Below are 14,321 nucleotides of genomic sequence, written 5' to 3'. Positions count from 1 at the left end.
GACATGGCATAGCTACAGCCTGGGGAATGTTTCCAGAATGAGATTTTCACTCTGCAGCGGAGTGTGCGCTGATATGAAACTTCCTGGCAGATTAAAACTGCGTGCCGGACCGAGACTCGAACTCGGGACCTTTGCCTCTCGCGGGCAAGTGCTCTACCAACCGAGCCACCCAAGCACGACTCACGCTCCATCCTCACAGCTTTACTTCTGCCAGTACCTCGTCTCCTACCTTCCAAACTTTACAGAAGCTCTCCTGCGAACCTTGCAGAACTAGCACTCCTGAAAGAAAGGATATTGCAGAGACATGGCATAGCTACAGCCTGGGGAATGTTTCCAGAATGAGATTTTCACTCTGCAGCGGAGTGTGCGCTGATATGAAACTTCCTGGCAGATTAAAACTGCGTGCCGGACCGAGACTCGAACTCGGGACATTTGCCTCTCGCGGGCAAGTGCTCTACCAATCGAGCCACCCAAGCACAACTCACGCCCCATCCTCACAGCTTTACTTCTGCCAGTACCTCGTCTCCTACCTTCCAAAGTTAACAGAAGCTCTCCTGCGAACCTTGCAGAACTAGCACTCCTGAAAGAAAGGATATTGCAGAGACATGGCATAGCTACAGCCTGGGGAATGTTTCCAGAATGAGATTTTCACTCTGCAGCGGAGTGTCCGCTGATATGAAACTTCCTGTCAGATTAGAACTGCGTGCCGAAACGAGACTCGAACTCGGGAACTTGGCCTCTCGGGGGCAAGTGCTCTACCAACCGAGCCACCCAAGCACGACTCACGCCCCATCCTCACAGCTTTACTTCTGCCAGTACCTCGTCTCCTACCTTCCAAAGTTAACAAAAGCTCTCGTGCGAACCTTGCAGAACTAGCACTCCTGAAAGAAAGGATATTGCAGAGACATGGCATAGCTACAGCCTGGGGAATGTTTCCAGAATGAGATTTTCACTCTGCAGCGGAGTGTGCGCTGATATGAAACTTCCTGGCAGATTAAAACTGTGTGCCGGACCGATACTCGAACTCGGGACCTTTGCCTCTCGCGGGCAAGTGCTCTACCAATCGAGCCACCCAAGCACAACTCACGCCCCATCCTCACAGCTTTACTTCTGCCAGTACCTCGTCTCCTACCTTCCAAAGTTAACAGAAGCTCTCCTGCGAACCTTGCAGAACTAGCACTCCTGAAAGAAAGGATATTGCAGAGACATGGCATAGCTACAGCCTGGGGAATGTTTCCAGAATGAGATTTTCACTCTGCAGCGGAGTGTGCGCTGATATGAAACTTCCTGGCAGATTAAAACTGCGTGCCGGACCGAGACTCGAACTCGGGACATTTGCCTCTCGCGGGCAAGTGCTCTACCAACCGAGCCTCCCAAGCACAACTCACGCCCCGTTCTCACAGCTTTTATTCCGCCAGTACCTCGTCTCCTACCTTCCAAAGTTAGCAGAAGCTCTCCTGCAAACCTTGCAGAACTAGCACTCCTGAAAGAAAGGGTATTGCGGATACATGGCATAGCCACAGCCTGGGGAATGTTTCCAGAATGAGATTTTCACTCTGCAGCGGAGTGTGCGCTGATATGAAACTTCCTGGCAGATTAAAACTGCGTGCCGGACCGAGACTCGAACTCGGGACCTTTGCCTCTCGCGGGCAAGTGCTCTACCAACCGAGCCACCCAAGCACGACTCACGCTCCATCCTCACAGCTTTACTTCTGCCAGTACCTCGTCTCCTACCTTCCAAACTTTACAGAAGCTCTCCTGCGAACCTTGCAGAACTAGCACTCCTGAAAGAAAGGATATTGCAGAGACATGGCATAGCCACAGCCTGGGGAATGTTTCCAGAATGAGATTTTCACTCTGCAGCGGAGTGTGCGCTGATATGAAACTTCCTGGCAGATTAAAACTGCGTGCCGGACCGAGACTCGAACTCGGGACCTTTGCCTCTCGCGGGCAAGTGCTCTACCAACCGAGCCACCCAAGCACGACTCACGCTCCATCCTCACAGCTTTACTTCTGCCAGTACCTCGTCTCCTACCTTCCAAACTTTACAGAAGCTCTCCTGCGAACCTTGCAGAACTAGCACTCCTGAAAGAAAGGATATTGCGGAGACATGGCATAGCCACAGCCTGGGGAATGTTTCCAGAATGAGATTTTCACTCTGCAGCGGAGTGTGCGCTGATATGAAACTTCCTGGCAGATTAAAACTGCGTGCCGGACCGAGACTCGAACTCGGGACCTTTGCCTCTCGCGGGCAAGTGCTCTACCAACCGAGCCACCCAAGCATGACTCACGCTCCATCCTCACAGCTTTACTTCTGCCAGTACCTCGTCTCCTACCTTCCAAAGATAACAGAAGCTCTCCTGCGAACCTTGCAGAACTAGCACTCCTGAAAGAAAGGATATTGCGGAGACATGGCATAGCCACAGCCTGGGGAATGTTTCCAGAATGAGATTTTCACTCTGCAGCGGAGTGTGCGCTGATATGAAACTTCCTGGCAGATTAAAACTGCGTGCCGGACCGAGACTCGAACTCGGGACCTTTGCCTCTCGCGGGCAAGTGCTCTACCAACCGAGCCACCCAAGCACGACTCACGCTCCATCCTCACAGCTTTACTTCTGCCAGTACCTCGTCTCCTACCTTCCAAACTTTACAGAAGCTCTCCTGCGAACCTTGCAGAACTAGCACTCCTGAAAGAAAGGATATTGCGGAGACATGGCATAGCCACAGCCTGGGGAATGTTTCCAGAATGAGATTTTCACTCTGCAGCGGAGTGTGCGCTGATATGAAACTTCCTGGCAGATTAAAACTGCGTGCCGGACCGAGACTCGAACTCGGGACCTTTGCCTCTCGCGGGCAAGTGCTCTACCAACCGAGCCACCCAAGCACGACTCACGCTCCATCCTCACAGCTTTACTTCTGCCAGTACCTCGTCTCCTACCTTCCAAACTTTACAGAAGCTCTCCTGCGAACCTTGCAGAACTAGCACTCCTGAAAGAAAGGATATTGCGGAGACACGGCATAGCCACAGCCTGGGGAATGTTTCCAGAATGAGATTTTCACTCTGCAGCGGAGTGTGCGCTGATATGAATCTTCCTGGCAGATTAAAACTGCGTGCCGGACCGAGACTCGAACTCGGGACCTTTGCCTCTCGCGGGCAAGTGCTCTACCAACCGAGCCACCCAAGCACGACTCACGCTCCATCCTCACAGCTTTACTTCTGCCAGTACCTCGTCTCCTACCTTCCAAACTTTACAGAAGCTCTCCTGCGAACCTTGCAGAACTAGCACTCCTGAAAGAAAGGATATTGCGGAGACATGGCATAGCCACAGCCTGGGGAATGTTTCCAGAATGAGATTTTCACTCTGCAGCGGAGTGTGCGCTGATATGAAACTTCCTGGCAGATTAAAACTGCGTGCCGGACCGAGACTCGAACTCGGGACCTTTGCCTCTCGCGGGCAAGTGCTCTACCAATCGAGCCACCCAAGCACAACTCACGCCCCATCCTCACAGCTTTACTTCTGCCAGTACCTCGTCTCCTACCTTCCAAAGTTAACAGAAGCTCTCCTGCGAACCTTGCAGAACTAGCTCTCCTGAAAGAAAGGATATTGCGGAGGCATGGCATAGCCACAGCCTGGGGAATGTTTCCAGAATGAGATTTTCACTCTGCAGCGGAGTGTCCGCTGATATGAAACTTCCTGTCAGATTAGAACTGCGTGCCGAAACGAGACTCGAACTCGGGAACTTTGCCTCTCGGGGGCAAGTGCTCTACCAATCGAGCCACCCAAGCACGACTCACGCTCCATCCTCACAGCTTTACTTCTGCCAGTACCTCGTCTCCTACCTTCCAAACTTTACAGAAGCTCTCCTGCGAACCTTGCAGAACTAGCACTCCTGAAAGAAAGGATATTGCAGAGACATGGCATAGCTACAGCCTGGGGAATGTTTCCAGAATGAGATTTTCACTCTGCAGCGGAGTGTGCGCTGATATGAAACTTCCTGGCAGATTAAAACTGCGTGCCGGACCGAGACTCGAACTCGGGACCTTTGCCTCTCGCGGGCAAGTGCTCTACCAATCGAGCCACCCAAGCACAACTCACGCCCCATCCTCACAGCTTTACTTCTGCCAGTACCTCGTCTCCTACCTTCCAAAGTTAACAGAAGCTCTCCTGCGAACCTTGCAGAACTAGCACTCCTGAAAGAAAGGATATTGCAGAGACATGGCATAGCTACAGCCTGGGGAATGTTTCCAGAATGAGATTTTCACTCTGCAGCGGAGTGTGCGCTGATATGAAACTTCGTGGCAGATTAGAACTGCGTGCCGGACCGAGACTCGAACTCGGGACCTTTGCCTCTCGCGGGCAAGTGCTCTACCAACCGAGCCACCCAAGCACGACTCACGCTCCATCCTCACAGCTTTACTTCTGCCAGTACCTCGTCTCCTACCTTCCAAAGTTAACAGAAGCTCTCCTGCGAACCTTGCAGAACTAGCACTCCTGAAAGAAAGGATATTGCAGAGACATGGCATAGCTACAGCCTGGGGAATGTTTCCAGAATGAGATTTTCACTCTGCAGCGGAGTGTGTGCTGATATGAAACTTCCTGGCAGATTAAAACTGCGTGCCGGACCGAGACTCGAACTCGGGACCTTTGCCTCTCGCGGGCAAGTGCTCTACCAACCGAGCCACCCAAGCACGACTCACGCTCCATCCTCACAGCTTTACTTCTGCCAGTACCTCGTCTCCTACCTTCCAAACTTTACAGATGCTCTCCTGCGAACCTTGCAGAACTAGCACTCCTGAAAGAAAGGATATTGCAGAGACATGGCATAGCTACAGCCTGGGGAATGTTTCCAGAATGAGATTTTCACTCTGCAGCGGAGTGTGCGCTGATATGAAACTTCCTGGCAGATTAAAACTGTGTGCCGGACCGAGACTCGAACTCGGGACCTTTGCCTCTCGCGGGCAAGTGCTCTACCAACCGAGCCACCCAAGCACGACTCACGCTCCATCCTCACAGCTTTACTTCTGCCAGTACCTCGTCTCCTACCTTCCAAAGTTAACAGAAGCTCTCCTGCGAACCTTGCAGAACTAGCACTCCTGAAAGAAAGGATATTGCAGAGACATGGCATAGCTACAGCCTGGGGAATGTTTCCAGAATGAGATTTTCACTCTGCAGCGGAGTGTGCGCTGATATGAAACTTCCTGGCAGATTAAAACTGCGTGCCGGACCGAGACTCGAACTCGGGACCTTTGCCTCTCGCGGGCAAGTGCTCTACCAACCGAGCCACCCAAGCACGACTCACGCTCCATCCTCACAGCTTTACTTCTGCCAGTACCTCGTCTCCTACCTTCCAAAGATAACAGAAGCTCTCCTGCGAACCTTGCAGAACTAGCACTCCTGAAAGAAAGGATATTGCAGAGACATGGCATAGCTACAGCCTGGGGAATGTTTCCAGAATGAGATTTTCACTCTGCAGCGGAGTGTGCGCTGATATGAAACTTCCTGGAAGATTAAAACTGCGTGCCGGACCGAGACTCGAACTCGGGACCTTTGCCTCTCGCGGGCAAGTGCTCTACCAACCGAGCCACCCAAGCACGACTCACGCTCCATCCTCACAGCTTTACTTCTGCCAGTACCTCGTCTCCTACCTTCCAAACTTTACAGAAGCTCTCCTGCGAACCTTGCAGAACTAGCACTCCTGAAAGAAAGGATATTGCAGAGACATGGCATAGCTACAGCCTGGGGAATGTTTCCAGAATGAGATTTTCACTCTGCAGCGGAGTGTGCGCTGATATGAAACTTCCTGGCAGATTAAAACTGCGTGCCGGACCGAGACTCGAACTCGGGACATTTGCCTCTCGCGGGCAAGTGCTCTACCAATCGAGCCACCCAAGCACAACTCACGCCCCATCCTCACAGCATTACTTCTGCCAGTACCTCGTCTCCTACCTTCCAAAGTTAACAGAAGCTCTCCTGCGAACCTTGCAGAACTAGCACTCCTGAAAGAAAGGATATTGCAGAGACATGGCATAGCTACAGCCTGGGGAATGTTTCCAGAATGAGATTTTCACTCTGCAGCGGAGTGTGCGCTGATATGAAACTTCCTGGCAGATTAAAACTGCGTGCCGGACCGAGACTCGAACTCGGGACCTTTGCCTCTCGCGGGCAAGTGCTCTACCAACCGAGCCACCCAAGCACGACTCACGCTCCATCCTCACAGCTTTACTTCTGCCAGTACCTCGTCTCCTACCTTCCAAACTTTACAGAAGCTCTCCTGCGAACCTTGCAGAACTAGCACTCCTGAAAGAAAGGATATTGCAGAGACATGGCATAGCTACAGCCTGGGGAATGTTTCCAGAATGAGATTTTCACTCTGCAGCGGAGTGTGCGCTGATATGAAACTTCCTGGCAGATTAAAACTGCGTGCCGGACCGAGACTCGAACTCGGGACCTTTGCCTCTCGCGGGCAAGTGCTCTACCAACCGAGCCACCCAAGCACGACTCACGCTCCATCCTCACAGCTTTACTTCTGCCAGTACCTCGTCTCCTACCTTCCAAACTTTACAGAAGCTCTCCTGCGAACCTTGCAGAACTAGCACTCCTGAAAGAAAGGATATTGCAGAGACATGGCATAGCTACAGCCTGGGGAATGTTTCCAGAATGAGATTTTCACTCTGCAGCGGAGTGTGCGCTGATATGAAACTTCCTGGCAGATTAAAACTGCGTGCCGGACCGAGACTCGAACTCGGGACATTTGCCTCTCGCGGGCAAGTGCTCTACCAATCGAGCCACCCAAGCACAACTCACGCCCCATCCTCACAGCATTACTTCTGCCAGTACCTCGTCTCCTACCTTCCAAAGTTAACAGAAGCTCTCCTGCGAACCTTGCAGAACTAGCACTCCTGAAAGAAAGGATATTGCAGAGACATGGCATAGCTACAGCCTGGGGAATGTTTCCAGAATGAGATTTTCACTCTGCAGCGGAGTGTGCGCTGATATGAAACTTCCTGGCAGATTAAAACTACGTGCCGGACCGAGACTCGAACTCGGGACATTTGCCTCTCGCGGGCAAGTGCTCTACCAATCGAGCCACCCAAGCACAACTCACGCCCCATCCTCACAGCATTACTTCTGCCAGTACCTCGTCTCCTACCTTCCAAAGTTAACAGAAGCTCTCCTGCGAACCTTGCAGAACTAGCACTCCTGAAAGAAAGGATATTGCAGAGACATGGCATAGCTACAGCCTGGGGAATGTTTCCAGAATGAGATTTTCACTCTGCAGCGGAGTGTGCGCTGATATGAAACTTCCTGGCAGATTAAAACTGCGTGCCGGACCGAGACTCGAACTCGGGACCTTTGCCTCTCGCGGGCAAGTGCTCTACCAACCGAGCCACCCAAGCACGACTCACGCTCCATCCTCACAGCTTTACTTCTGCCAGTACCTCGTCTCCTACCTTCCAAAGTTAACAGAAGCTCTCCTGCGAACCTTGCAGAACTAGCACTCCTGAAAGAAAGGATATTGCAGAGACATGGCATAGCTACAGCCTGGGGAATGTTTCCAGAATGAGATTTTCACTCTGCAGCGGAGTGTGCGCTGATATGAAACTTCCTGGCAGATTAAAACTGCGTGCCGGACCGAGACTCGAACTCGGGACCTTTGCCTCTCGCGGGCAAGTGCTCTACCAACCGAGCCACCCAAGCACGACTCACGCTCCATCCTCACAGCTTTACTTCTGCCAGTACCTCGTCTCCTACCTTCCAAAGTTAACAGAAGCTCTCCTGCGAACCTTGCAGAACTAGCACTCCTGAAAGAAAGGATATTGCAGAGACATGGCATAGCTACAGCCTGGGGAATGTTTCCAGAATGAGATTTTCACTCTGCAGCGGAGTGTGCGCTGATATGAAACTTCCTGGCAGATTAAAACTGCGTGCCGGACCGAGACTCGAACTCGGGACATTTGCCTCTCGCGGGCAAGTGCTCTACCAATCGAGCCACCCAAGCACAACTCACGCCCCATCCTCACAGCATTACTTCTGCCAGTACCTCGTCTCCTACCTTCCAAAGTTAACAGAAGCTCTCCTGCGAACCTTGCAGAACTAGCACTCCTGAAAGAAAGGATATTGCAGAGACATGGCATAGCTACAGCCTGGGGAATGTTTCCAGAATGAGATTTTCACTCTGCAGCGGAGTGTGCGCTGATATGAAACTTCCTGGCAGATTAAAACTGCGTGCCGGACCGAGACTCGAACTCGGGACCTTTGCCTCTCGCGGGCAAGTGCTCTACCAACCGAGCCACCCAAGCACGACTCACGCTCCATCCTCACAGCTTTACTTCTGCCAGTACCTCGTCTCCTACCTTCCAAACTTTACAGAAGCTCTCCTGCGAACCTTGCAGAACTAGCACTCCTGAAAGAAAGGATATTGCAGAGACATGGCATAGCTACAGCCTGGGGAATGTTTCCAGAATGAGATTTTCACTCTGCAGCGGAGTGTGCGCTGATATGAAACTTCCTGGCAGATTAAAACTGCGTGCCGGACCGAGACTCGAACTCGGGACCTTTGCCTCTCGCGGGCAAGTGCTCTACCAACCGAGCCACCCAAGCACGACTCACGCTCCATCCTCACAGCTTTACTTCTGCCAGTACCTCGTCTCCTACCTTCCAAACTTTACAGAAGCTCTCCTGCGAACCTTGCAGAACTAGCACTCCTGAAAGAAAGGATATTGCAGAGACATGGCATAGCTACAGCCTGGGGAATGTTTCCAGAATGAGATTTTCACTCTGCAGCGGAGTGTGCGCTGATATGAAACTTCCTGGCAGATTAAAACTGCGTGCCGGACCGAGACTCGAACTCGGGACATTTGCCTCTCGCGGGCAAGTGCTCTACCAATCGAGCCACCCAAGCACAACTCACGCCCCATCCTCACAGCATTACTTCTGCCAGTACCTCGTCTCCTACCTTCCAAAGTTAACAGAAGCTCTCCTGCGAACCTTGCAGAACTAGCACTCCTGAAAGAAAGGATATTGCAGAGACATGGCATAGCTACAGCCTGGGGAATGTTTCCAGAATGAGATTTTCACTCTGCAGCGGAGTGTGCCCTGATATGAAACTTCCTGGCAGATTAAAACTGCGTGCCGGACCGAGACTCGAACTCGGGACCTTTGCCTCTCGCGGGCAAGTGCTCTACCAACCGAGCCACCCAAGCACGACTCACGCTCCATCCTCACAGCTTTACTTCTGCCAGTACCTCGTCTCCTACCTTCCAAACTTTACAGAAGCTCTCCTGCGAACCTTGCAGAACTAGCACTCCTGAAAGAAAGGATATTGCAGAGACATGGCATAGCTACAGCCTGGGGAATGTTTCCAGAATGAGATTTTCACTCTGCAGCGGAGTGTGCGCTGATATGAAACTTCCTGGCAGATTAAAACTGCGTGCCGGACCGAGACTCGAACTCGGGACATTTGCCTCTCGCGGGCAAGTGCTCTACCAATCGAGCCACCCAAGCACAACTCACGCCCCATCCTCACAGCATTACTTCTGCCAGTACCTCGTCTCCTACCTTCCAAAGTTAACAGAAGCTCTCCTGCGAACCTTGCAGAACTAGCACTCCTGAAAGAAAGGATATTGCAGAGACATGGCATAGCTACAGCCTGGGGAATGTTTCCAGAATGAGATTTTCACTCTGCAGCGGAGTGTGCGCTGATATGAAACTTCCTGGCAGATTAAAACTGCGTGCCGGACCGAGACTCGAACTCGGGACCTTTGCCTCTCGCAGGCAAGTGCTCTACCAACCGAGCCACCCAAGCACGACTCACGCTCCATCCTCACAGCTTTACTTCTGCCAGTACCTCGTCTCCTACCTTCCAAAGTTAACAGAAGCTCTCCTGCGAACCTTGCAGAACTAGCACTCCTGAAAGAAAGGATATTGCAGAGACATGGCATAGCTACAGCCTGGGGAATGTTTCCAGAATGAGATTTTCACTCTGCAGCGGAGTGTGCGCTGATATGAAACTTCCTGGCAGATTAAAACTGCGTGCCGGACCGAGACTCGAACTCGGGACCTTTGCCTCTCGCGGGCAAGTGCTCTACCAACCGAGCCACCCAAGCACGACTCACGCTCCATCCTCACAGCTTTACTTCTGCCTGTACCTCGTCTCCTACCTTCCAAAGATAACAGAAGCTCTCCTGCGAACCTTGCAGAACTAGCACTCCTGAAAGAAAGGATATTGCAGAGACATGGCATAGCTACAGCCTGGGGAATGTTTCCAGAATGAGATTTTCACTCTGCAGCGGAGTGTGCGCTGATATGAAACTTCCTGGCAGATTAAAACTGCGTGCCGGACCGAGACTCGAACTCGGGACCTTTGCCTCTCGCGGGCAAGTGCTCTACCAACCGAGCCACCCAAGCACGACTCACGCTCCATCCTCACAGCTTTACTTCTGCCAGTACCTCGTCTCCTACCTTCCAAACTTTACAGAAGCTCTCCTGCGAACCTTGCAGAACTAGCACTCCTGAAAGAAAGGATATTGCAGAGACATGGCATAGCTACAGCCTGGGGAATGTTTCCAGAATGAGATTTTCACTCTGCAGCGGAGTGTGCGCTGATATGAAACTTCCTGGCAGATTAAAACTGCGTGCCGGACCGAGACTCGAACTCGGGACCTTTGCCTCTCGCGGGCAAGTGCTCTACCAACCGAGCCACCCAAGCACGACTCACGCTCCATCCTCACAGCTTTACTTCTGCCAGTACCTCGTCTCCTACCTTCCAAAGATAACAGAAGCTCTCCTGCGAACCTTGCAGAACTAGCACTCCTGAAAGAAAGGATATTGCAGAGACATGGCATAGCTACAGCCTGGGGAATGTTTCCAGAATGAGATTTTCACTCTGCAGCGGAGTGTGCGCTGATATGAAACTTCCTGGCAGATTAAAACTGCGTGCCGGACCGAGACTCGAACTCGGGACCTTTGCCTCTCGCGGGCAAGTGCTCTACCAACCGAGCCACCCAAGCACGACTCACGCTCCATCCTCACAGCTTTACTTCTGCCAGTACCTCGTCTCCTACCTTCCAAACTTTACAGAAGCTCTCCTGCGAACCTTGCAGAACTAGCACTCCTGAAAGAAAGGATATTGCAGAGACATGGCATAGCTACAGCCTGGGGAATGTTTCCAGAATGAGATTTTCGCTCTGCAGCGGAGTGTGCGCTGATATGAAACTTCCTGGCAGTTTAAAACTGCGTGCCGGACCGAGACTCGAACTCGGGACCTTTGCCTCTCGCGGGCAAGTGCTCTACCAACCGAGCCACCCAAGCACGACTCACGCTCCATCCTCACAGCTTTACTTCTGCCAGTACCTCGTCTCCTACCTTCCAAACTTTACAGAAGCTCTCCTGCGAACCTTGCAGAACTAGCACTCCTGAAAGAAAGGATATTGCAGAGACATGGCATAGCTACAGCCTGGGGAATGTTTAGAGAATGAGATTTTCACTCTGCAGCGGAGTGTGCGCTGATATGAAACTTCCTGGCAGATTAAAACTGCGTGCCGGACCGAGACTCGAACTCGGGACCTTTGCCTCTCGAGGGCAAGTGCTCTACCAACCGAGCCACCCAAGCACGACTCACGCTCCATCCTCACAGCTTTACTTCTGCCAGTACCTCGTCTCCTACCTTCCAAAGTTAACAGAAGCTCTCCTGCGAACCTTGCAGAACTAGCACTCCTGAAAGAAAGGATATTGCAGAGACATGGCATAGCTACAGCCTGGGGAATGTTTCCAGAATGAGATTTTCTCTCTGCAGCGGAGTGTGCGCTGATATGAAACTTCCTGGCAGATTAAAACTGCGTGCCGGACCGAGACTCGAACTCGGGACCTTTGCCTCTCGCGGGCAAGTGCTCTACCAACCGAGCCACCCAAGCACGACTCACGCTCCATCCTCACAGCTTTACTTCTGCCAGTACCTCGTCTCCTACCTTCCAAAGATAACAGAAGCTCTCCTGCGAACCTTGCAGAACTAGCACTCCTGAAAGAAAGGATATTGCAGAGACATGGCATAGCTACAGCCTGGGGAATGTTTCCAGAATGAGATTTTCACTCTGCAGCGGAGTGTGCGCTGATATGAAACTTCCTGGCAGATTAAAACTGCGTGCCGGACCGAGACTCGAACTCGGGACCTTTGCCTCTCGCGGGCAAGTGCTCTACCAACCGAGCCACCCAAGCACGACTCACGCTCCATCCTCACAGCTTTACTTCTGCCAGTACCTCGTCTCCTACCTTCCAAACTTTACAGAAGCTCTCCTGCGAACCTTGCAGAACTAGCACTCCTGAAAGAAAGGATATTGCAGAGACATGGCATAGCTACAGCCTGGGGAATGTTTCCAGAATGAGATTTTCACTCTGCAGCGGAGTGTGCGCTGATATGAAACTTCCTGGCAGATTAAAACTGCGTGCCGGACCGAGACTCGAACTCGGGACCTTTGCCTCTCGCGGGCAAGTGCTCTACCAACCGAGCCACCCAAGCACGACTCACGCTCCATCCTCACAGCTTTACTTCTGCCAGTACCTCGTCTCCTACCTTCCAAACTTTACAAAAGCTCTCCTGCGAACCTTGCAGAACTAGCACTCCTGAAAGAAAGGATATTGCAGAGACATGGCATAGCTACAGCCTGGGGAATGTTTCCAGAATGAGATTTTCACTCTGCAGCGGAGTGTGCGCTGATATGAAACTTCCTGGCAGATTAAAACTGCGTGCCGGACCGAGACTCGAACTCGGGACCTTTGCCTCTCGCGGGCAAGTGCTCTACCAACCGAGCCACCCAAGCACGACTCACGCTCCATCCTCACAGCTTTACTTCTGCCAGTACCTCGTCTCCTACCTTCCAAAGTTAACAGAAGCTCTCCTGCGAACCTTGCAGAACTAGCACTCCTGAAAGAAAGGATATTGCAGAGACATGGCATAGCTACAGCCTGGGGAATGTTTCCAGAATGAGATTTTCACTCTGCAGCGGAGTGTGCGCTGATACGAAACTTCCTGGCAGATTAAAACTGCGTGCCGGACCGAGACTCGGACTCGGGACCTTTGCCTCTCGCGGGCAAGTGCTCTACCAACCGAGCCACCCAAGCACAACTCACGCCCCATCCTCACAGCTTTACTTCTGCCAGTACCTCGTCTCCTACCTTCCAAACTTTACAGAAGCTCTCCTGCGAACCTTGCAGAACTAGCACTCCTGAAAGAAAGGATATTGCAGAGACATGGCATAGCTACAGCCTGGGGAATGTTTCCAGAATGAGATTTTCACTCTGCAGCGGAGTGTGCGCTGATATGAAACTTCCTGGCAGATTAAAACTGCGTGCCGGACCGAGACTCGAACTCGGGACCTTTGCCTCTCGCGGGCAAGTGCTCTACCAACCGAGCCACCCAAGCACGACTCACGCTCCATCCTCACAGCTTTACTTCTGCCAGTACCTCGTCTCCTACCTTCCAAAGTTAACAGAAGCTCTCCTGCGAACCTTGCAGAACTAGCACTCCTGAAAGAAAGGATATTGCAGAGACATGGCATAGCTACAGCCTGGGGAATGTTTCCAGAATGAGATTTTCACTCTGCAGCGGAGTGTGCGCTGATATGAAACTTCCTGGCAGATTAAAACTGCGTGCCGGACCGAGACTCGAACTCGGGACCTTTGCCTCTCGCGGGCAAGTGCTCTACCAACCGAGCCACCCAAGCACGACTCACGCTCCATCCTCACAGCTTTACTTCTGCCAGTACCTCGTCTCCTACCTTCCAAAGATAACAGAAGCTCTCCTGCGAACCTTGCAGAACTAGCACTCCTGAAAGAAAGGATATTGCAGAGACATGGCATAGCTACAGCCTGGGGAATGTTTCCAGAATGAGATTTTCACTCTGCAGCGGAGTGTGCGCTGATATGAAACTTCCTGGCAGATTAAAACTGCGTGCCGGACCGAGACTCGAACTCGGGACCTTTGCCTCTCGCGGGCAAGTGCTCTACCAACCGAGCCACCCAAGCACGACTCACGCCCCATCCTCACAGCTTTACTTCTGCCAGTACCTCGTCTCCTACCTTCCAAACTTTACAAAAGCTCTCCTGCGAACCTTGCAGAACTAGCACTCCTGAAAGAAAGGATATTGCAGAGACATGGCATAGCTACAGCCTGGGGAATGTTTCCAGAATGAGATTTTCACTCTGCAGCGGAGTGTGCGCTGATATGAAACTTCCTGGCAGATTAAAACTGCGTGCCGGACCGAGACTCGAACTCGGGACCTTTGCCTCTCGCGGGCAAGTGCTCTACCAACCGAGCCACCCAAG

The 14,321-nt window shown here is 52.1% G+C and overlaps 1 non-coding gene across 1 annotated transcript; it reads right to left on the bottom strand.

Annotated features, from left to right (window-relative positions):
* Window positions 1-11,536: 11,536 nt before the first annotated feature.
* Window positions 11,537-11,613, bottom strand: Trnas-cga. The gene has a single exon. It is a non-coding gene; the product is annotated as a tRNA-Ser (tRNA).
* Between the last annotated feature and the right edge of the window lie 2,708 nt (window positions 11,614-14,321).

Source organism: Schistocerca piceifrons, unplaced genomic scaffold, assembly GCF_021461385.2.
Source record: "Schistocerca piceifrons isolate TAMUIC-IGC-003096 unplaced genomic scaffold, iqSchPice1.1 HiC_scaffold_1886, whole genome shotgun sequence".
Taxonomy (NCBI): domain Eukaryota; kingdom Metazoa; phylum Arthropoda; class Insecta; order Orthoptera; family Acrididae; genus Schistocerca; species Schistocerca piceifrons.
Note: the sequence above shows the minus strand (reverse complement) of the source record. Positions and strands in the feature narration are given on the sequence as shown.